Raw genomic sequence first — 24,878 nt, forward strand, 5'->3', positions numbered from 1 at the left:
TAGAGTCATGGAGATGTCCAGCACGGAAACAAATCCTTTGGTCCAACTCATCCATGCTGACCAGATATCCTAACCTAATCTAGTCCCATTTGCCAGCACTTGGCCCATAAACCTCTAAAACCTTCATATTCATATACCCATCCAGATGCATTTTAAATGTTTTATTTGTACCAGCCTCCACCACTTCCTCTGGCAGCTCATTCCATACATGCACCACCCTCTGCATAAATAAGTTGCCCCTTAGGTCTCTTTTATATCTTTCCCCTCTCACTCCAAACCTATGCCCTCTAATTCTGGGCTCCCCACCCCAGGAAAAAGACTTTGTCTATTTATCCTATCCATGCCCCTCATGATTTTATAAACCTCTATAAGGTCACCCCTCAGCCTCCGACATTCCAGGGAAAACACCCAGCCTATTCAACGTCTTCCTATAGCTCAAACCGTCCAACCCTAGCAACATTCTTGTAATCCTTTTCTGAACCCTTTCAAGTTTCACTACGTTCTTCTGAGTGGAAGGAGACCAGAATTGCACCTAATATTCCAAAACTGCCTAACCAACATCCTCTGTAGCTGCAACATGACCTCTCAACTCCTATAATCAATGCTGTGCCCAGTAAAGGAAAGCATAACAAATGCCTTCTTCACAATCCTATCTACCTGTGACTCTACTTCCAAAGAACTATGAACCTGCACTCCGAAGTCTCTTTGTTCAGGAACACTCCCTCGGACCTTACCATTAAGTATATAAGTCCTGCTTAGATTTGCTTTCCCACAGTGCAATACCTCGCATTTATCCAAATTAAACTCCATCTGCCACTCCTCAACCCATTGGCTCATCTGATCAGGAACCCGTTGTACTTTGAGGTGACCTTCTTTGCGACCACTACGCCTCCAATTTTGGAGTCATCTGCAAACTATACCTCCTATGTAGACATCCAAATCACATATATAAAAGACGAAAAGTAGTGAACCCAGCACCAATCCTTGTGGCACTCCACTGGTCACAGGCCTCCAGTCTGAAAAACAAACCTCCACCACCATCCTCTGTCTTCTACCTTTGAGCCAGTTCTGTATCCTAAAGGCTAGCTCCCCCTGTATTCCATGAGATTTAACCTTGATAACCAGTCTCCAATGGGGACACTTGTTGAACGCCTTACTGGAGTACATATACATCACCTCTACTGCTCTGCCCTCATCAATCTCTATGTTACTTCTTCAAAAACCTCAATCAAGTTTGTGAGATATGATTTCCCATGCACAAAGCCATGCTGACTATCCCCAATCAGTCCTTACCTTTCCAAATACATGTAAATCCTGTCCCTCAGGATTCCCTCAAACAACTTGCCCACCATCGACTTGAGGCTCAATGGTCTATAATTCCCTGGCTTTTCTTTACCACCCTTCTTAAATAGTGGCATCACGTTAGCCAACCTCCAGTCTTTCATCACCTCACCTGTGACTACCAATGATTCAAATATCTCAGCAAGAGGCCCAGCAATCACTTCCCTAGCTTCCCACAGAGTTCTGGGATACACCTGATCAGGTCCTGGTGATTAATCCACTTTTATGCATTTCAAGACATCCAGAACCTCCTCCTTTGTAATATGCACATTTTTCAAGATGTCACCATCAATTTCCCTACATTTTATATCTTCCATGTCCTTCACCACAGTAAACACAGATGTAAAATACTCATTTGGTATCTTCCCCATCTCCTGCAGCTTCACACAAAGGTTGCTTTGCAGATCTTTGAGAGGCCCTAATCTCGCTCTAGTTACCCTTTGGTCTTTAATGTAATTGTAAAAACTCTTTGGATTCTCCTTAACCCTATTTGCCAAAGCTATCTCATGTCCCCTTTTTGCTCTCCTGATTTTTCTCTTAATTATACTTTGATTGCCATTATACTCTTCTAAGAATTCTGTCAATTTCTCCTGTCAATACCTGACATTTGCTTTCTTCTTTTTATTAACCAAAACCTCAGTTTCTCTAGTCATCCAGCATTCCCTACTCCTACCAGCCTTTCTTTTCACCCTAACAGGAATATATTTTTTCTGGATTCTCGTTATCTCATTTCTGAAGGTTTCCCATTTTCCAGCTGTTTCTTTACCTGTGAACATCTGTCCCCAAATAGCTTTTGAAAGTTCTTGCCTAATGCAATCAAAATTAGTCTTCTTCCAATTTAGAACTTCAACTTTTAGATCCGGTCTATCCTTTTCCATCACTATTTTAAAACTACTAGAACTATGGTCGCTGGCCCCAAAGTCCTCCCCCATTGACACCTCAGTAACCTGCCCTGCCTCATTTCCCAAGAGTAGGTCAAGTTTTGCATCTTCTCTAGTAGGTACATCCACATACTGAATCAGAAAATTTTCTTGTACACACTTAACAAATTCCTCTCCATCTAAACCCCTAACACTATGGAAATCCCAGTCTATGTTTGGAATGTTAAAATCCCTTACCATAACCAATCTATTATTCTTACAGATAACTGAAATCTCCTTACAATTTTGTTTTTCAATTTCCCTCTGACAATTGGGAGGTCTATAATACAGGAGAAAGTGAGGTCTGCAGATGCTGGAGATCAGAGCTGAAAATGTGTTGCTGGAAAAGCGCAGCAGGTCAGGCAGCATCCAGGGAACAGGAGAATCGACGTTTCGGGCATAAGCCCTTCTTCAGGAATGAGGAAAGTGTGCCCAGCAGGCTAAGATAAAAGGTAGGGAGGAGGCACTTGGGGGAGGGGCGTTGGAAATGCGATAGGTGGAAGGAGGTCAAGGTGAGGGTGATAGGCCGGAGTGGGGTGGGGGCGGAGAGGTCGGGAAGAAGATTGCAGGTTAGGAAGGCAGTGCTGAGTTTGAGGGATTTGACTGAGACAAGGTAGGGGCCGGCACAAATTCACCTGCACCTCCACACAGATCATCTATTGCATCCGCTGCACCCGATGTGGCCTCCTCTATATTGGGGAGACAGGCCGCCTACTTGCGGAACGGTTCAGAGAACACCTCTGGGACACCCGGACCAACCAACCCAACCACCCCGTGGCTCAACACTTCAACTCCCCCTCCCACTCCACCAAGGACATGCAGGTCCTTGGATCCTCCATCGCCAGACCATAGCAACACGACGGTTGGAAGAAGAGCGCCTCATCTTCCGCCTAGGAACCCTCCAACCACAACGAAAGAACTCAGATTTCTCCAGTTTCCTCATTTCCCCTCCACCCACCTTGTCTCAGTCAAATCCCTCAAACTCAGCACTGCCTTCCTAACCTGCAATCTTCTTCCTGACCTCTCCGCCCCCACCCCACTCCGGCCTATCACCCTCACCTTGACCTCCTTCCACCTATCGCATTTCCAACGCCCCTCCCCCAAGTCCCTCCTCCCTACCTTTTATCTTAGTCTGCTGGGCACACTTTCCTCATTCCTGAAGAAGGGCTTATGCCCGAAACGTCGATTCTCCTGTTCCCTGGATGCTGCCTGACCTGCTGTGCTTTTCCAGGTCTATAATACAATCTCAATAAGGTAATCATCCCTTTCTTATTTCTCAGTTCCACCTAAATAACTTCCCTGAATCTATTCCCAGGAATATCCTCCCTCAGTACAGCTGCAATCCTCTCCCTTACCAAAAACACCACTCCCCCTTCTCTCATGCCTCCCTTTCTGTCCTTCCTGTAGCATATGTATCATGGGACATTAAGCTGCCAGTCCTGTCCATCCCTGAGCCATGTTTCTGTAATTTCTATGATATCCCAGTCCATTGTTCCTAACCATGTCCTGAGTTTATCTGCCTTCCCTATTAGGCCTCTTGTATTGAAATAAATGCAGTTTCTTTACCAATCTGACTTTTGTTCTCTGCTCTGTCTGTTTGACTCACTCTTTTTCCCAACTATACCAGTCTCAGATTGATCTCTTTCCTCACTATCTCCCTGCATTCCACCCCCAAACCTTACGAGTTGAGATCCTCCCGAGCAGCTCTAGCGACTCTCCTGCCAGTGTATTGGGCCCCTTCCAGTTCAGGTGCAATCCATCCTTTCTGTACAGGTCACTTCTACCCCTGAAGAAATTCCAATGATCCAAAAATGTGAACCCTTCTCCCATGCACCAGCTCCTTAGGCCACATTCATCTGCACTATCCTTCTATTCCTACCCTCAGTAGCTCGAAGTACCAGGATAATCCAGATATTACTCACCTCGAGGACCTCCATTTTAAATTCTTGCCTAACTTTCTACATTCTCCCTTCAGAATCTCATCCTTTTCCCTTCCTATGTCATTGGTCCCAATGTGTACAATTACCTCCTGTTGGTCCCTCTCCCCTTTGAGAACATACTGCACCCTCTTTGAGATATCCTTGATCCTGGCATCAGGGAGGCAACACACCTTTCTGGTTCCTCGCTGCTGGCTGCAGAAAAGTCTGTCTGTGCCTCTGACTAGAGAGTCCCCTATCATAATTGACTGCTTGGAACCCGACATACCCCTCATTGGCTCTAATGCAATCTCAATACCAGAAACTTGGCTGTTCTTGCTACATTCCCCTGAGAGTACATCATCCATGAGATTTTCCAAAACAGCATACCTGTTTGAAATGGGAATGCTTACAGAAGACTCCTGCATTATCTGCCTACCTCTCTTACCTTTCCTGGAGTTAACCCATCTATGTGACTGTTTCTGCGACTTTTATCCCTTCCTATAAACTGCCTTTGATTATACCCCTTGCTCTTGTAAATTCCTCATTGCCTCTAACTGATCCATTCGATCTGATAGGATTAGCAACCAATGACACATCCTGCAGATATAATCCTCAGTAACATGTAAACTCTCCCTAAACTCCCACATCTGACAAAAAGAGCACATCACTCTACTGAAGGCCATTTTTGCTCCTTCACAATCTACAGACCCATACAATGGAATTATATCGTCTGGAGTAAAAATGACTCCTACTGTGCGTTTTTTAATGGGATAGGCTTGGCTATGCGCTTTGTCTAAACTGTCAAAATGTGTCTCAGAAACATTAACATAACGTTGATTTATTGAAATGTGAATATGCACTTTTAATTTCACTGATTTTCCACTTCTAAATCACTGGTTGCAACTGGCTGAATATGCTATGATCAGATGCCCGACTTTGCAACTCATTAAATGTAAGACCCAAGATTTGGCATGAGTTCTTGTAAAGTTTTCTGATACTTTAAAGTTTGAGTTGACCAGGATTTGCCAGGTATGTAGCTCTTTTCAGCTCTTTATCGTATTTTAACATCTTTTTTCAGGCTTAGAAATACAATACCTACTTCTTTCTGAAAGCAATTAACAAATCTGTACCCAGTGTGTGCTGTTCTTCTGAATGGGCAGCTCTTAGTTCAGAAGTTGTCTTACTAGGCCGTAATACTTGAGACAAAGGGGATCCATACCAAACTTTTCTTTTCCTGATGTTGATTGAACTAATCTATATTCGTATACTTTTTTCCATATTTTCACACTAACTTTTTCATAATTGTTTTGGTTGATGTGATACACATTACCTCGTACTCAAACTTCTTTTAAAAGTTGGACACATTAATATTTCTGGAACATTAAAGAACTCCCTTCTGCTGGACTTTCTCAAAGCTTTGAAATCTGATTAGGGCTATATATAATTCCGTTATCCAGTGTGAAATATAAGACAGAAAAAGATTGGGTATAAATATAAGCACTCAATTGAAAAATACATATCATATGTAGTATGTGTCTATATTTAGTGTTTTACAAGGAACATATCTTTAGAGTTGCATTCAGCAATAACAAATTTGACCTCCTGAGACATTGGGTTCAATGGGGATTGTACAAGTCTTCCACAAGTGCATTGTGAAAACTGGTGAAAATGGACGAAAATAGCCTTTCCTGTCATTTTCCTGTCGTTCCTCCATTCTTCCACGAGTATTAATGTGGGATGTCAACTTTAGTGTCATATACTTTAGTGACATTTCAAGAAACTGTCAAAAAGAATTATACATCTCTCAGATCATTGTTATGAAATGTTTTAACTGTTGTTCTTGTCTCTGACTAATGTAGTATTGTACTTTTTAATATAATACATGCATACATTAATATAATACGCATACATGAGTATTATTTCTAATAATGAATAGTTGATTATCTTTTGCAGTAATTGATGACTGGTGGATCTTTATCTGCCATTTGAGTGTGATTAAGGATTAGTATTGAATTGGAGAATAGGAGTGAAATCTGTGATGGCTGAGGTTGATGGTTTTGAACTATCTAGCATTGGTTGGAATGAGTTAAAATTCTTATGGGATTGAATATTAAACCAACAGTCTGTCAACACAGAGGGTGTGTGAAAGTTGTAAATAGTTAATTGGTGTTCGATAAAACTGTTCATACGTGAAATATATAACTGACACCATAGGATAAGCTCCTCTAATCAGGATATAATAGACTGTTCCTAGGAGGAGTAAACTAGTAAATCAATGTTCTCAGATCAGTTCTCTAAGTAGTTGTTCTAAGTGCTAAGTTGATGTAGCTAAACATATTATGTACTTATTCTTATGTCTGGCCTGACTTCTCAAGATATAATCATGTAACTCAAATGCAATGTAATTAGCTATTAAGTATCATTAAAAAAATTCAATTTATCAACATAGAGTCTCTCTTCTGCCAAACACTTCACCCAGTCATCCCTTCCCAATTGGTATCAGTAACTTAGACTAATACCAATAAGGATTGGTGTCAATGCTCCACCGAATGTATCCAAGATTGTTTTGGCTGAGATAACTACAATAGATTTCAAGTGGTACAATCAGTTTTGGAAACAATACGTTAAGGAGGGTAGCATGTAGATTCAGGACAATAAGAGCAAGGATAGTTTCTGAGTGGACCCTAGAGGTGGTGCTGCAGAGGTTGGGATCAGATAAACTATTGCTGGAGATAAATATTTTCTTATCAACCAGTTCAGAGATACTATTACACACCTCTGGAGCAGGTAGGACTTGAACCTTGATTGCCTGATCCAAATGGACACTCCCACTGCATTACAAGAGCCCCTTAAAACTCTGATGCTCTATTGATTGAGTTACTTTGCTCCTCTCCGGTTATAATTATGGCTTTGTTATTATTATTAGTTAACCCAATGAGACTGTTCTTCTATAGATTTCAGATTATATACGTTTACAAAATAGCTATTAGCTACCATGTTTCCAACAACAGATATTACATTGCAAAAATATTTTTGGGGCATTCTGACATTTGGAAAGGTGCTATCAAAATTCCAGTTTTTTTTTCTTTTTATTTTAGGATGATCGTTTTGTAAAAATCATGGTGGTCTGAAATGAAGGGCATAAAACTGTTCCAGAAGCTACTGTCATATGAACATACAAAGCTTTTGTCTGAAGTTCTTCACTACCTGCTTTTTAAAAAGATATAATCCTGTTTTATTGAAAGCAGTGTAAAATATCTACTAACACAAAGAAACAAAAGGTAATTTTAGTACCACCAACCCCCCCCCACCCCGCCCCACACACACACACACACACACACACTAACCATGGAGGCAGTGAAGCTGGTGAAAGGGACATACTGTAGTGTTTCTACCCCATTTAGCTGATAGCCTCCTTGAACATCAGACAGCCACTAAGCACATTCCTGACTGGATTTAAATTTGTAAATTAGACTCTGACAACATCAACATGTCTGGTACCCATTATTATCTAAGGTTTCCTGAAGAAGGGCTTATGCCCAAAACGCCAATTCTCCTGCTCCTTGGATGCTGCCTGACCTGCTGCGCTTTTCCAGCAACACATTTTTCAGCTCTTATCTAAGGTTTGCCCAGACAAACCAAGATTTTCTTGCTCTAGTCCAAAGCTGCTGGGAACAGGAGTCAGGGACAGAAGAGGCACAGAAAGTTAATCTGAAAAGAAAAGCACTTTAATTTGAGCATTCCCTGAGCCAAATTTCCTGCATTCCTTAATGCTGATTCCCTTCCCTAAGAGCTTGCATTCACTCACCATACAGTATGGAATATTTATGCTTCTCAAATCTGAGTTCCTCAGTTTTAATACCTAGGCAACCTTCTGTCTGTTTGAGCATAAGACCATAAGATATAGGAACAGAGTGAGTCCATTTGGTCTATCTAGTCTGAACTGCCATTCGACCAGGGCAGATATGTTTCTCAACCTCATTCTCCTGCCTTCTTCCCAAAACCGTTAATCCTCTTAACAATCAAGAACCTACCTATCCCTGTCTTGGAGACCTTCAATGACTTGGCCTCCACACCCTTATCTGTCAATGAGTTTCACAGACTCACCACCATCTGGCTGAGGAAATCCCTCCTCATCACAATTCTAAAAGGTCATCCCTTCCCTCTAAGGCAGCGAGAACATCTTCTAGTGAGAACATCTTCTCCATGTCCACTCTATCCGCCTCTCAGTATTCTGTAAGTTTCAGTAAGATCCCTCTCATCCTTCTTAACCCCAAGTACAGATTAGAGTCCTCAACTACTCGTCATATGACAAGGAATCATTCTTGTAAACCTCCTCTGGACCTGCTCCAAGACCAGCACATCATTCCTTAGATACAGGGCCCAAAGCTGCTTATACTATTCCAAATGGTGTCTGACTACAGCCTTATGCAGTTTCAGCAGTACATCTTTGCTCTTGTATTCTTGTCCTCTCAAAATGAATGCTAATGTTGCATTTGCATTTCTAACTGCTGACTGAACCTACATGTTAATCTTAAGAAAAGCCTGAACCAGGATTCCTAAGTCCCTTTGTACTTGAGATTTCTGAAGCCTTTCCCCATTTAGAAAATAATCAATGCCTGTAGTCTTCCTACCAAAGTGCACAATCTCGTTTTTCCTCATTGCATTCCATTTGCCCCTTTGCCCACTCCCCAGGCCTGTCTAAATCCTTCTGCAGCCTTGCCACTTCCTCTCACCACCTGTCCCTCCACTTAATTTTGTGTCGTCTGCAAACTTAATAACAATGCTCTCAGTTTCTTTGTCTGGATCACTAGTGTAGATCATGAAAATCACTGATCCCTGCAGAACTCCACTAGTCACCAGCTGCCATACTCAGAAAAACCCCTTCACCCCTTTTGCCAATTAGCCAATCCTCTATCAATGCCAGTTACTTGCCCCTAACACCATGGACTCTTATTTAGCAGCCTCCCCCTGTACAGCACTTTGTCAAAGGCCTCTGGAAATACAAATAAATCACATTGTCTGGATCTCCTTTGCCTAACTTACTCATTACCACCTCAAAGAATTAGGTTGAATGGAATTTGATTGGGTATTTGGCAAATACCATTTTACCATAAAACCTATAATAACATAATAGATGCCTAGAAGTGCTCATAATAATACCATAACGCTTAGCCATTGGAAGTGGCCCACACTCCCCATAGCCAATCCTGGACAGGCTGAAAATTTGTTTTCTCTGTTTTGACTCAGGAGTTAAAATTCGCCTCAGAATTTCAAGTTTAATTTCTATCTATTTGCTTTATGTTAAGCCACATTGGGGCAATTAGCATGATTTTTCTTTGTGTGCAGTTTTAAGTATTCAAGGTTTTTTCCAAATAGCATTAGCCAACTTGTAACTACTTTTGGGACACTGTTATAAATGGACTCCTGATCTCTATGATTTCCCCATTAATATCCAATAACATGATACTGTGATCTGGAGTCTATAATAATAGCACTGCTTCTTGTGTGTATTATATTCCATGATCTCACACATGCCCCATGCAGGTTTCTGCTATTTTGGTCTTTTAAGGATTCTGGTGAATTGAGGTGAATTGTAAGCCAACAAATTCCCTTATTTTGCATGAAATAGATAACTGCATGACTGAAATTCTATTTTCAATTTAATTCAATCTTTTGTTGTTCTGTGTAACATCAAAAATAATGAGTTAGACAAACCTTGGTGCTGATATGGGAAGAATTTCATTTTGTAAGGCAATATTTACTCAATTGGCTGACACTAACTGTAGGAAATGTTGGCCTTTCTAGCTGTTTCAAAGTGAAACTGTCTCATGTGGAGTGTTGATCTGTTGTCTGAATGGCTTGTTTCTGTGTTGTTATCTTCGAATCAATCCGTTCAGAAATGTTGTGACACACCTCTGCAACAAGTAGGACTTTAACCCAGGCCTCACTCTGTTTTCCAAGGACATGTAGACAAGGCAACCTGACCTCTGACCCTTTTCAACAAATTTCTATATTGGGTATTGACTCAATGAGCTGCTTATCCAACCTTTATCCCCACCTTCTTTTGTATGGTAGTCATGATAGCATTTTGGGATATTTTTTCATTGAGGTATATGGCTCAAATGGTTTTCATTGTAGTTCAATCACACAAATAGTTTGTGAGTGTCATCAGTGTCCATGGTTCATTTACTGTCTTGAAATAATTGTCTTAGTATTTTTAAATCAACACGTACAACACGAGGGAATGAGTGACACCATGTGTTAGATCTTGAATCTGACTCAATTTATAGATGTTGTAGTGGACATCATCTTTGCCTATCTGGTGTCAAGATATAATTCACATCGGAAAATTAGGAATGGTTGATGTAAAAATGCCAATACTGGATTGATACAATAGGGTGCACTAATGAAGTTGGACTATAATAATTTAGGGAGGAATTCAAGGATGTTTGTCTGCTTTAATCGACCTAGAAGACCTCAAAACCCGGCCAATGCTTGGAAATTATAAGGAACCTAACTGAGAAAATCTGTCAATGCTTGCATTTGAACTTTGATTTCATAACTGAAGTTGAATATTTTCTTTGTTGCTTTAGCTACTAGCTTCCACTTCCCAAGTGGCAATGTCTAATCATATGCTATATAATAGTAACCTGCACTTGCTGTGTAGAAAAATGTAAACGTTTTCACAATAAACTACGAACACAAAGTCACAAACTCAAGCTTATATAAATCTACCGACCTAGGATCACAAAACTGAGGTTTTAAAATATTTTGATCGAGAGTAATACAAATTTCTTAATATCCCTCAGACTGCACAAATGCATTAAAGTTTAAAACACATAAGCTGAATGTGTTAGAAGCTGCCACAAGAACCTGCATCAAGATGTTATAGATTCACATCTTTATGTCTTAGAGCTGCCAATAAATATTGACATCACATGTAGTTGACACGGCTGAATCTGTTACAGATTGTTGTTTTATTTTTAGCTCATCTCTGTATTTCATTACTGAATTAGTGTACCGCAGACCAATGGAACTTAGTGCATCTGTGTGAAATGAGGATTTTTGCATCTTTTTAAAGTCTTCTGCAATTAAAGTGAAGATTTTTAGTCATTTATGAATCGTCCTTAATATTTCTCTTAACTTTGGAGAACTCTTGCAACCAGGTGCTTTGACTGTAATCTGATTTAAATACATAACTTATCAATTTAAGCTGTTTCATTGATCATGACTTACAATGATAGTCACTAATCACAGCAAGATGTTCTCAGCATTAAGCAGTTTTGATACAAACACCTCCATTTACCACCAAGTCAAGTAGAATTAATCAACCAATCCTTTAGCCAGACAGTGTCACTGATAATGTAATGCTTATTTAAAACATCAGTCAGTATTTCCAATATTTGGGGTCAGCCATGCTGAGTTCTGAGGCATTCCTGAGTTCTGAGGAATTCCGAGTATGGCATCAAGGAGATTTAGCAATACTGGAATAAATGGGAATCAAGCTAGAAAACTCACCACAGTTAGAGTTATACCTAGCACAAAGGAGGATGGTTTTAGTTGTTGGAGGTGAATCATCTCAGCCCCAGGACACTCAGGGTAGTGTCATGGGAACAATCATGTCCAACTGGTTCATCCATGACTTTTCCAATATAATAAGATCAGAAGGAAATTTGCTGGTGATTACATAACATTCATCAACATTCATGACACCTTAGACATTGAAGTTATCCATGTGCCTCTGCAGCAAGATCTGGCAACTTCCAGACATGGGCTGATACACAACTAACAATCCAGCCTTGCAAATGCCAGGCAAGACCATCTCCAACAAAACAGAATCTGACTATCATCCCTTGATATTCAATGGCATTACCATTACTGAATTCTCCCACTACCAACTTGGGGGTGGGGGGGGGAGAGAGGTACGGGGGGCTACTATTGACTAGAAACTGAACTGGACCTGCCATGTGAGTATATTGGCTACAAGAGCAGGGAAGTAACTCATCTTATTGTTTGTGATATACTTAAATGACTTGGAGGAAGGTGTAGGTGGTCTGATGAGCAAGTTTGCAGGTGACACTAAGAATGATGGAGTAGCAGATAGTGAAGGGGACTGTCAGAGAATACAGCAGAATTTAGATAGATTGGAGAGTTGGGCAGAGGAGCGGCAGATGGACTTTCATCTGGGCAAATGCATGGTGATATATTTTGGAAGAGCGAACTATGCAGCAAACAGAGAAATCTTGGGGAAAATTGACGTATAGAGAGATCTGGGTGTTCAGGTCCATTATTCCCTGAGGGCGGAAATGCAGGTGAATAGAGTGGTCAAGAAGGCATATAGCATGTTTTCTTTCTTTGGATGGGGTATTGAGTACAAGAGTTGGCAGGTCATGTTACAGTTTAATAAGACTTTGGTTTGGCCACATTTGGAATATTGCATACAATTCTGGTTGCCACATTACCAAAAGGATGTGGATGCTTTGGAGAGGGTGCAGAGGAGGTTCACCAGGATGTTGCCTGGTATGCAGGGTGTTAGCTATGAAGAGAGGTTGAGTAGATTAGGATTATTTGCATTAGAAAGATGGAGGTTGAGGGGGCACCTAACTGAAGTCTGCAAAATCATGAGAGGGATTGACAGGGTGGATAGCAAGAAGCTTTTTCCCAGAGTGGGGGACTCAATTCCTAGCGATCACAAGTTCAAGGTGGGTAAGTTTAGGAGAGATAAGTGTGGAAAGTTCTTTACGCAGAAGGTGGTGGTTGTCTGGAATGGATTGCCAGCAGAGGTGGTAGAGGTGGGCACGATAGCATCGTTTAGGATGTTTCTAGACAAATACATGAATGGGCAGGAAGCAGAAGAATTCAGACCCTTAGTAAATAGGTGACAGGTTTGGATAGAGGATCTGAATCAGCACAGGCTTGGTGAGCTGAACGGCCTGTTCCTGTGTTGTAATTTTCTTTGTTCTTTGTTCTTAACTCCTCAGTGCCGGTCCACCATCTAAAAGGCACAGTAAGGAGTATGATGGAATAGTCTACACCAGGCTGAATGGGTGCAGATTCAACAAAACTCGAGGAACTCGATACAATCCAGGTCAAAAAATCTCCATCCACCACCTTCAACATTCATTCTGTTCCCCACTGATGCACAGTGGCAGAAATGTGTACTCTCTACAACATGCACTGCAGTAATTCACCAAGGCTATTTCAAAAACATCTGTCAACCCTACAACCTCTACAAGGCAAAGGGCAACAAATGCATGGGAACACCACTACTTGCAAGTTCCCCTCCAAGCCACTCATCATGGTGGCATGGTGGTTCAGTGCTTAGCACTGCTGCCTCACAGCGCCAGGGACCCTGGTTTAATTCCAACCTTGGACGACTGTCTGTGTGGAGTTTGCACATTCTCCCCGTGTATGCGTGGATTTCCTCCGGGTGCTCCGGTTTCCTCCCACAGTCCAAAGATGTGCAGATTAGGCGAATTGGCCATGCTAAATTGCCTGTAGTGTTAGGTGCATTAGTCAGGGGTGAATGTAAGGGAATGGGTCTGGGTGGGTTGCTCTTCAGAGGGTCGGTGCGGACTTGTTGGGCTGAAGGGCCTGTTTCCACACTGTAGGGAATCTAATTTAATCTAATCATCCTGACTTCAATCTATATCGCAATTCCTTCACTGTCACTTGGTCAAACCTCAATCCTCAAACTCCCTTCCTAACAGCTTCCGTGAATGTTCCTCTGTCCACAGCACTGTAATGATTCAAAAAGGCAGCACATGATCACCTCCTTTAGAACCATGAAGGATGAGAAATAAATGTGGCCAACCAGCGATCCCCACATGGTAAAGTCACCATTGTCCTACCAGAACATAGGGCTGCAATCTCATTAGAGAGAGACAATCAGTAGTGATTGAACATGCCTCAGATAAACATTGAAATCGAGAAGGAGAGTTCTTAATGGTGACCTCAGCAAGTGCAGAAATTGAACCCACAATGTCAGTATCACTACATCACAAACCTCAGATGTCCAACCAAACCCAGATGCCCACATAGCAGGAAAGAATAACTAAAAAAGATGACCTTTCAAGATAATATCCCAAACTGAACTTTAAGTAAAATTTTGCTTGCCTCATGGCTAGTGTCTTCCTCTTTTATTTCATTTAAACATGCAAGTTTTTCAAAAGTTACATTTAGCAGTATTTGCTTTGTTGCATATCATTTCATATTTAAAAGACCTTGATTGAAGAGGTAGTGCAGATGCCAGAATGAAATCTATTAGCCTTGAGATTCAATAGAGTGTAATAGGATTAAAATGACTAACCCTATGTAGCAATAGTATCTCAAAGACCATCCATTTAAAACTAGAGACAATTTTCAATTCAGCTCATTGTCACAATAGTAACCTTTCACCCACAACAGACATTAATATCACTATCTAACCCAAATTGTGTACAAGATGATAATTAAGCATTTACTTTTTTAATGTGATGATAATAATGAGTCTCTCAATGCAAGTACATTCTGTATCTGTAACTGAAGTATGCATCCCTGCGTACTTATGATCAACTTACATTTGTAGTTGTGGGACTCAGCATGCTTAGTTAGCTTGACTATGATGCAGAATGGTGCCAGCAATATGGATTCAATCCCCTACTGTTCAGTGCCACATTGTCTTGCCACATGTTTTTGGGTTTGTGCCCCTCAAATTATATACAAACAATGGAGGGAGATGTCCATGGTCCTTTGTGGACAATGGCTGATTAGCTGTTCTTACAATCACAGTTAATTTTAACATTTTATTTAATTAGAAAAGGTTTGAGTCTTAGTCATACAGCATGAAAACAGGCCCTTTGACCCAACTTGCTCCTGCTGTCCAGTTTTCACAGTTTAAACTAGTCCCATTTGCTTGCATTTGGTCCATACCTATTCCATTCATGTACCTGTCTAAATATTTCTTAAAGAGCAAAATTGTGCTCACTTCCACCAGTACCTCTGGCAGCCCATTCCAGACACTTACCAGCCCGGATGAAAAATTGCTCTGGTGGACCCTTTTGTATCTCTTCTCTCTCACCTTAATCTTATGCCCTTTAGTTTTAGACTCTCCTACCAAGGGGGAAAGTTGTGTGCTATATATTTTATCTATGCCTCTCATGAGTTTAAATACCTCTATAAGGTCATCTCTCACTCTTCTATGCTCCGGGAAAAAAGTCCCAGTCTATCCAACCTCTCCTTATAACACAAAATTTCCAGTCCAAGTAGCATCCTAATAAATCTTGCCTGCACTTTTACTAGTTTTATAGTACCCTTTCTGATAATGCTGGAAAGGATTGTCCCACTGAGGCAAGGAAGCGATGGTAGATTGAAAGATTCTTTGATGACAAGGGATGAAGATCATCTAGAGTCGAGAGTGTGGTGCTGGAAAAGCACAGCAGGTCAGGCAGGATCCAAGGAGCAGGAGAGTCAATGTTTCAGGCAAAAGCCCTTCACAAAGAACAACTAGTCAAGAGGAAGAAGGAAGCTTATTTAAGGTTGAGGAGGCAAGGATCAGACAGGGCTCTAGAGGGTTAGAAGGTAGCCATGAAAGAACTGAAGAATGGACTTACATGAGCTAGAAGGGGGCATGAGAAAGCTTTAGCAGATAGGATTAAGGAAAACCCTAAGGCATTTTACACTTATGTGAGGAACAAGAGGATGGCAGGAGTGAAGAGAGGGCCAGTCAGGGATAGTGGTGGGATCTTGTGCCTGGAGTTGGAGGAGGGAGTGGAGGTTCTAAATGAATACCTTGCTTCAGTATTCACTACTGAGAGGGATCTTAATGTTTGTGGGGACAGTGTGAAACAGACTGATATACTTGAACAAGTTGCTGTTAAGGAGGATGTGCTGAAAAAATTGAAAAATGTTAGGATAGATAAGTCCCTGGGCCAGATGGGATATACCCTAGGTTACTACATGAAGCAAGAGAAGAGATTGCTGCACTTTTGGGCTAATCTTTCATCCTCACTGCCCACTGGTGTAGTGCTAGATGATTGGAAGGTGACAAATGTCATTTCCTTGTACAAGAAAGGTAATTCAGGGAACTACAGACCAGACTTATGTCTATGGTGGGCAAATTATTGGAGAGGATTTTGAGAGACAGGATTTATGATTACTTGGAAAACCATAGCTTGATTAGAGATAGTCAGCATGACTTTGTGAGCGGCAAGGCATGCCTCACAAACCATAATGAATTGTTTGAGGATGTGAAAAAACTCATTGAGAAGGTAGAGCAGTGGATGTGGTGTACATGGATTTTAGCAAGGCATTTGATAAGGTTCCCCACAATAAGCTCATTCAAAATGTAAGAAGGCCTGGAAACAAGGAAACCTGGTTGTCTGGATACAGAATTGGCTGACCCATAGAAGTCAGAGGGTGGTAGTTGATGGAATGTATTCAGCCTGGAGCTCGGTGACCAGTGGTGTTCAGCAGGGATTGGTTCTGGGACCTCTGCTCTTTGTGATTTTTATAAATGACTTAGATGAGGCAGTGGAAGGGTGGGTTAGTAAGTTTGCTGAAGATACGAAGGTTGGTGGAATGGTCGATGGTGTGGAGGGCTGTTGTAGGTTGCAATGGGACATTGACAGGATGCAGAACTGGGCTGATAAGTGGCAGATAGAGTTCAACCTGAAAAAGTGTGAAGAGATTCATTTTGGAAGGTTGAATTTGAATACAGAAAATAGGGTTAAAGGCAGGATGCTTGGCAGTGTGGAGGAACAGAGAGAGCTAGGGGTCTTTGTCCATAGATCCCTCAAAGTTGCCACCCAAGTTGATAGGGTTGTTAAGAAGGTGTATGGTGTGTTGGCTTTTATTAGTAGGGGATTGAATTTCAGAGCCATGAAGTTATGCTGCACCTCCATAGAGCTCAGGTTAGATCACACTTGGAATATTGTAGTCAGTTCTGGTTGCCTCATTATAGGAAAGATGTGGAAACTTTAGAGAGGGTGCAGAGGAGATTTACCAGGATGCTGCATAGACTGGCGGGCATGTCTTATGAAGAAAGGTTGATGGAACTAAGGCTTTTCTTATTGGAGCGAAGAAGGATGAGAGATGACTTGGTAGAGGTTTACAATGATGAGAGGCATAGATAGAGTGGAAAGCCAGAGATTTTCTCCCAGGGCAGAAACGGCTATCACAAGAGGGCATAATTTTAAGGTGATTGATGGAAGGCTTAGGGGAGATGTCAGAGGTAGGTTACACAGAGAGTGGTGGGTGCGTGGAAAGCACTGTTAGCGGTAGTAGTAGAGTCAGATACATTAGTGACACTTAAGTGACCCTTGGATAGGCACATGGAAGATAGTACAATGAAGAGTATGTAGGTTATTTTGATCTTAGAGTAGGATAAAAGATTGGCACAACATTGAGGGCCAAAGGGCCTGTATTGTACTGTTCTATGTTCTTTCCATAGAAGTGCAATAGACTTGTATGCAAAGAGAGTGGGTTGGAGGTGGGGGGCTGGAGGTAGCAGTGTGCAGAGGGAGAAAAGGCTGACCAGTACAGACAGGAAGGTAAAGGCATTTGCAGTTTCCAAGTTTTTTTAAGAGTCTTTGGAATGCAGGAGTGAAAATGAGTCCAACTTTTTAATGACCGCCTTGTTTACTCCATTATGACAAAGCTGCAGATGTACCTTTATTTTCACGTCAATAGTTGTTTTCTTTCCCTGACACTTGTTTGCCTCATGTACATCTGCAACAAGACATCCTAACTCCTATACTAAATGCCCTGACTGATGAAAACTAGCATGCTGAAAGTCTTCTTCACTTCTCTGTGCATATTAGATTAGATTACATTCCCTACAGTGTGGAAACAGGCCCTTCAGCCCAACTAGTCCACACGGACCTTCTGAAGAGTAACCATTCCCCCTAACCAATGCACCTAACTCTACGGACAAATTTATCAAGACCAATTCACCTAACCTGCACATCTTTGGATTGTGGGAGGAAATCGGAGCACCCGGAGGAAACCCACACAGACATGGGGAGAATGTGCAAACTCCACACAGACAGTTGCTCGAGGCTGGAATCGAACCCGGTCCCTGGCGCTGAGAGGCAGCAGTGCTAACCACTGAGTCACCATGTCTCAATTTTCAAGGAGCTATAAACCTGTACTGCTAGATCCCTTTGTTCTATAACACTCCCAGGGCCCTACAATTGACTGTCTCAGTCCCATTCATTTTCTTTTAAAGAAAGCCTTGTGTTATTCGTTTTCCTGGAATGAATAGACTACACACAGTTTCACAATTGTTACAATTATAGCGTGAAAATCGACAATCAACATGACTTTCCTCATTTCAGATTAATACTTGACACTTCCATAGATTAAAATTGCTTTTAAAAAGAACACCACTGATCTAATATAGTTGCTGTGATTATTTAACAAGCCTAGGCAAATACATGGCATGTATAAAATCTGACTACTTCAGAATTTTCTTTTGAGTGAAGAAACACTGAAACCTCATACGATGTCAAGAAATTTGCTGTCTTATTTATATTTGCATATTAACTTCATACATGGATGCTGAAAGATTACCTGCAGAGGTTTCAGCTCGCTCTCTCTCTCAACCTCAATCCCAGCAAACAAGTGCCAGGGAAAGAAAGCAACTATTGATGTGAAAATCAAGGTACATCTGCAGTATTGTCATAATGGAGTAAACAAGACGGTCGCTAAAGATTTGGACTCATTTTCACTCCTGCATTTCAAGGACTCTTTAAAAAAATTGCAAACTGCAAATGCTTCACATTCCTGTCTGTACTGGTCACCCTTTTCTCCCTCTGCACACTGCTGCCCTCCCCTGCCCCATTCTATTAGTAAACTCATTTCCCATTTTTTTTACATGTATGTTTGATGTTGAGTGTTATTTTTTTTGAGAATAATGAGACATCTATAAGATGTTATGGGCAATTAGTATGGCCCTGTATATAGATATAATAGATCCAATAAATGATCTGTGATGTGCAGCAAAACTTTATATAGAGCTGTAAATACTTTTTTCAGATTTAGAGAAGCATTATTTGAATGCAAGAATGCATGATCTTTTATTCTTGCACCATGACACCATCTGGCCTTTTTTTGATCAAGCTGCCACCCAATGCCAATTTAAAGAAACAGCAACAGAAAGGACAATGACAATGAATGTCATTTAAACCACTTCAATATATCCTTTGTACGAGTATTCCATTCACCTCAGTTATGCACCTTACTCTTCACCAGCCTTGATCAGAGGAAAGTTGTTGATTTTTAGTTTGTTTGGAATCATGTGTTTGTTTACTGCTCTCTTACTAGGTTCTATGGTCATTTATATAGTACGTTACCTTAAGTGATGTCATTTGAAATATATCTCATATAGAATTAATTAGGTGGATACAGGTTGGAATGTTGATTAAGGTCCTCATCAATATGAGTTATTTTAAAATTTAAAACTTAGTGTCAGGGAAACAGCTTTTTCTACCAGATTTCTGAACCAATGCTGACCAATATGTCTGCAATGGAGACTACTTTATTCAGTTTATGGGTCAACACTTCTTATAGTGTTAATTTGTAATCATCGCCTATTTGCTGCAATGGCTTTAGTAAAATACTTATGTACATCAAGAGCTGTTTAGAGGAAACAAAGTTGCATATTTCTTGTACTGCTAGTATTGTAAACATAATTCCTCTTATAAAAGCTCCAGTGATTGGCACTTTGTTGCAAATAAGAAGCTTGTTGTCTTATGTTTTGTGATTAGCTTTGTAATTTAGGTTAAAATGGAGGAATGAAGAGAATCACATGATGCATTCTGAATTCTGCCCAACTGAAGGTTAGGTAGTTTGTTTGTGAGGGGCTCAAATTCTCTTCCTGGGAAGAATATGCAAGCACAAAATGCAGAAAATCCAACTCAGGCAATTAATAACACAGCAGTGTACTCTTGATCATCAGTAAGGTGGTGGAAGGAGTGGTCAACAGTGCCATCAAATGACACTTACTCAGTGATATTCTGGCACAGTTGGGGGTTCGCGAGGTCCACTCAATTCCTGACCCCAACACAACTTTGGTCCAGGTACCCACAAAAGGATTGAACTCACATGACTACTCTATCTTGACATCAAGGCAGCATTTGACCGAGGTAGCATCAAGGAGCTCTACCAAAACTGAAGTAAATGGGAATCAGAGAGAAGACTTGCCACTAATTGGAGTCCTGTGGTTGTTGGAGGTCAATCAGCTCAACACCTCAACATCATTGCTGGAGTTCCTCAGGGAAGTGTCATAGGCTGAACCATCTCCAGTTGCTTCATCAGCAGGGTCACAGTCTAAGAATATGGGGTAGGCCATTTAGGACTGAGATTAGAAGATAGTGGTGCGCCTGTAGACTTCTTTGCCACAAAAGTGGTTGAGCATGTTTTCAAGAACCAGTTAGATGTAGTTCTTAGGCCTAAAGGGATCAAAGAATGTGGGAGGAAAGCAGGAACAGGATACTGAGCCATGAGCATGTGGAATGTTGAAGGCCGGAATGGCTTACTTTTGCTCCTATTTTCTATGTTTCTAAGTTATCAAGACCTTTCCTTTATCATAACATCAGAAGTGAGGATGTTTGCTGATGTTCAATGTTCAGCACCATTCGCTATTCCTCAAACAATGAAACCGATAAAAGGTCGGCACAACATTTGAGGGCCAAAGGGTTTGTACTATGTTGCACTGTTTTATGTTCTGTGTCCATGTCCATGTACAACAAGACCTAGATGATATGAAGGTTCAATCTGAGCCCTTAAGTGGTAAGTTCCTATCACATAAGTGCACGTAATGACTGTCTCCAACAAGAGAGAATCTAACCATCTTTCCTTTATTCGTGTTCTGATGAAAGGTCATCAACATGAAATGTGAAGTTCTTCAGTTCACAAGTGCTGTCTGACCTGAAGGAATTTTACAGCATCTTCAGAAGTTTATCTGCATCATCATATTTCAGAAGTTTAGGATTTTTATTCTTTCTTTAGATGTGGAACCAAGTTATGTGATCCTTCCTGCCAGCCACTGGAAATTGAAATATGCTTCTAGAGGTTATTGGTCTCTAAGTAGATTATAACAATTTTTAAAACAATTTTCTGTTGGTTATTAAGAGAGTGCCATCAGATTTGTTAACGATCTTGGATATATATTTTTGTGCCTAGCACAGGTCAGTTCAACTACTTATTACATGATGAAGAGTAACCCAACTCAAAACATTAACTCTGTTTTCTCCCTACAGATGCTGCCAGATCTGCTGAGTTTTGCTAGCAATTTCTGGTTTTGTTTTATATCACACTGACTGATTCAGCATTTAGCATAGCTAAAAGTATTGGAAAAATGCCATAAATGGGAGTTAAAGTGGGATGAAGAACAATGTTTCAGAGTCATAAGTGAAAAAGAAGTGACTCCAACAACTTTCTGTAGAAATCTGTTAAATTAACTATAAATCTGATGAACATTTTTGAAAGTCGATCCTAGCCAACTCCAACATATTTTCAGGAAAATCTTGACCTAGATCTCCAAATAATCCATTTTTGGCAAACGCTGCTTTTATCAGAGTAAACTTTTTTCTGACAGTTGTGTCATGCCCAGCCACAATTGGCACTCATCAACGAGATCATTGTGGTTTGACAGTGAGGTGAAAAACAATCACTTAAAATAGTTATAGAAGAAGATTGGGAGGGTCAGCAAATCTTCTAATCTTTTGATTAAGCACTTCTGTCTCAACATTATCACTGCTCCCATGATTATTAATAGCATTAAGATACACAGTGCTGACTGACTAGTACTTTCATCGCACCCTTAAATCCACACAGTTCTATATACTGCTCCCAATCTCTCTCTTCAGCACAGCTATCTCAATCTCTTCCTGTTTGTGGTAGCCCGTCAAAACAAAGAGCATGGTTGCCTTGGGGTACAGCTTGTGGTCTTGTAATGTGGGGGGTGTGGGGTGCTGCTGAGTTGCAATTATCATACAATTCTAGCTGACCAGGACACCAGGAAGCTCTTACTACCTTTTCTAAGTGTTAGCAGGTTGATAATTAACTTGTTTGACCTTGTTACAAATGCACCTCCCTTGTCATGGAGTGAAACCTGAGCTTGGAACTATTGACTCAGAGGGAGGGATTCTTCCTGTTCTGCACTCGGTCTCAAAGTTATTCTAGATAGAAGTTTTATATGATAATTTGCTACAATAATGCTTTCTGGTGTCAAGAATCACAAGTATGCATAGACATTAGATTAGATTACTTACAGTGTAGAAACAGGCCCTTCGGCCCAACAAGTCCATACTGACCCGCCGAAGCGCAACCCACCCATACCCCTACATTTACCCCTTACCTAACTCTACGGGCAACTGAGCATGGCCAATTCACCTGACCTGCACATCTTTGGACTGTGGAAGGAAAGCGGAGCACCCGGAGGAAACCCACGCAGACACGAGGAGAACATGCAAACTCCACACAGTCAGTCGCCTGAGGCAGGAATTGAACCCGGGTCTCCGGCGCTGTGAGGCAGCAGTGCTAACCACTGTGCCACCGTGCCGCCCATAGATATACCCTCTAGATTCTTCCTCCTCTTTACCTTCCTTTGACCTCATTTCTTCTTCCAACCACATTTTTATTGTGTCATTCTTGCAAGTCTGAACAATGTGCCATCAGTAAAAACCTCAGCTTCATCTTCTTATGTCCATACCCTAATGATTTTGAGCTGAACTATTGTTCCATTGCCTTTGTCTTCTGAATGTATTTCAATAATCTAGGCTTTATGTTTACCATATATGCATGGCTCAGTTACTGTAACATAGGAACTACATTATGAGATCCTTTCAAAGTTCCCCAAAGCCCAATCTCTGATACAGTTCCCAATCTATGATTGAACAAACATAAGGTAACTTGAATATATATTGAAGTAGGCGTAGAAGACAGTTTCACAAAAAAATCTGAGAATAATAATTTGGAATCTAAAAGGCTTATTTTGATTAGTAAAAACATTGCTTTTCACATAAATAACTTGGAAATTGGAATGCAATCTCCCCACATCCAACCTCTCTCTGATGCCATTGCTTTTGCCTCATACATCGCTCCAATTTTCCTCAAGTTCAGTTAAATTAGAATCAAATCAAATTTAAGACAGAGTGCAGAACAGGAAAATCCCTCTTTCTGAGTCAGTGGTTCCAAGATCGGGTTTCACTCCATGACAAGAGAGATGCATTCGTAACAAGGCTAAAAAGGTTAATTATCAACCTGCTAACATGTAGAAAATGTGGTAAGAGCTTCTTGGTCTCCAGGGGCAGCATGGTGGCTTAGTGGCTAGTGCTGCTGTCTCACAGCACCAAGGACCCGGATTCGATTCCACCCTCAGATGACTGTTTGTGTGTGACATTCTCCATGTGTCTGCGCGCATTTCCTCTGGGTGCTCTGGTTTCCTCCCACAATCCAAAGGTGTGCAGCTTAGGTGAATTGGCCATGCTAAATTGCCCATTGTGTTATGGGATGTGTAGGTGCATTAGCCAGGGTAAATGTGGAGTAATGGGGAATGAGTCAGTGTGGATTACTTTTTGGAGGGTCGGTGTGGACTTGTTGGATCAAATGACCTGTTTCCATATTGTAGGGATTCTATGAATTTTGATGAAAATCACATGCTGTGTTCAATTGTTTCTTGTTTCATCAAAGGTGACAGAGCTTTAATATAATTCTGAGTGATTTGTAGACTTTGTACAATGATTATGTTCTAAATGTAGACATACAATTGCACTTATTCAGAAATCTCATAAACATAACATAAAGTTACTTGACCATGTTACAAATTGCAAATGCTACATGACGCAAGACTTGTACTAAGTTTTCCAGAAGCAATATAAATGTTGAAAAGTTCTAAGTCTAATTATTTTGGGACTGTTGCAGTGCATGGTGTGGCGATGTGCATTGGTTCCATTTTTATAAATTTGTCCACCGTCTTTTCTTTCTTGTCAGAGGTCAAACCTGAAGCACGTTTGGTGGCCCAGGAGCTGAGGAACAAGTATTCATGTGTAAACACGGAGAATAACTGATATTGGCTATTGTCAAATTCAAGTTTCCACACTGTAAGTAATCTAATCTAATCTAATCTTAAAGTTTAAGTCTGATTTCATCCTCATTTGATTAAGAGTAGAAACCTTTGTTGATTTTCTGCTCCATTTTCATTGATTTTCTGCTCCCTTATCAGAGGTGCAGAGACAAATTATCATACTTTGACCGTCCACAAAGTTGAGATCAGCTAACTAATTCATCAGGAGCCCAACCAGATGGCTTCATGGAATGTGACATTCAGGATTAAACACAATAACGGGTATACGTACAGTGTTTGTGTACGGAGATATGAGGCAGAATTTAATATGGCACAGCTTACTCCAGAGGTGGAGGTCCCACTCCACCCAAGAGTTTCCAACCAAACAGAGGTCAGCAATTCTACATTATCATCAATGTTACTGGAGACACACTGGGGGTTGCCAGCTGTGCATCCATTAAATCAGCATGGGATGCAGGATAGAAGTGAACAAGAGTAAAACAGGAGTTGCAGAAACAGGATCAATGACTTGCATCTGAGTGGATTTAGAAGAAAGAAAGGTGGAATGACTTTCAAAAACATCATGCTGCCTCCCTTCTCATTGTCAGGTCTCTGGGTCCCTCCTAATGATAGATCGCTCTCTGGGAG

General features: G+C 41.0%; 1 protein-coding gene across 2 annotated transcripts in view; it reads right to left on the reverse strand.

Annotated features, from left to right (window-relative positions):
- The window catches only part of LOC122558374 (protein C19orf12 homolog), a 60,833-nt gene that overhangs the window by 24,768 nt on the left and 11,187 nt on the right, over positions 1-24,878 (reverse strand). The gene's annotated exons all lie outside the window — the stretch shown is intronic.

Source organism: Chiloscyllium plagiosum, unplaced genomic scaffold (genome assembly GCF_037043375.1).
Source record: "Chiloscyllium plagiosum isolate Xiang-an unplaced genomic scaffold, Cpla_swu_hap1 HiC_scaffold_17, whole genome shotgun sequence".
NCBI classification, from domain to species: Eukaryota; Metazoa; Chordata; class Chondrichthyes; order Orectolobiformes; family Hemiscylliidae; genus Chiloscyllium; species Chiloscyllium plagiosum.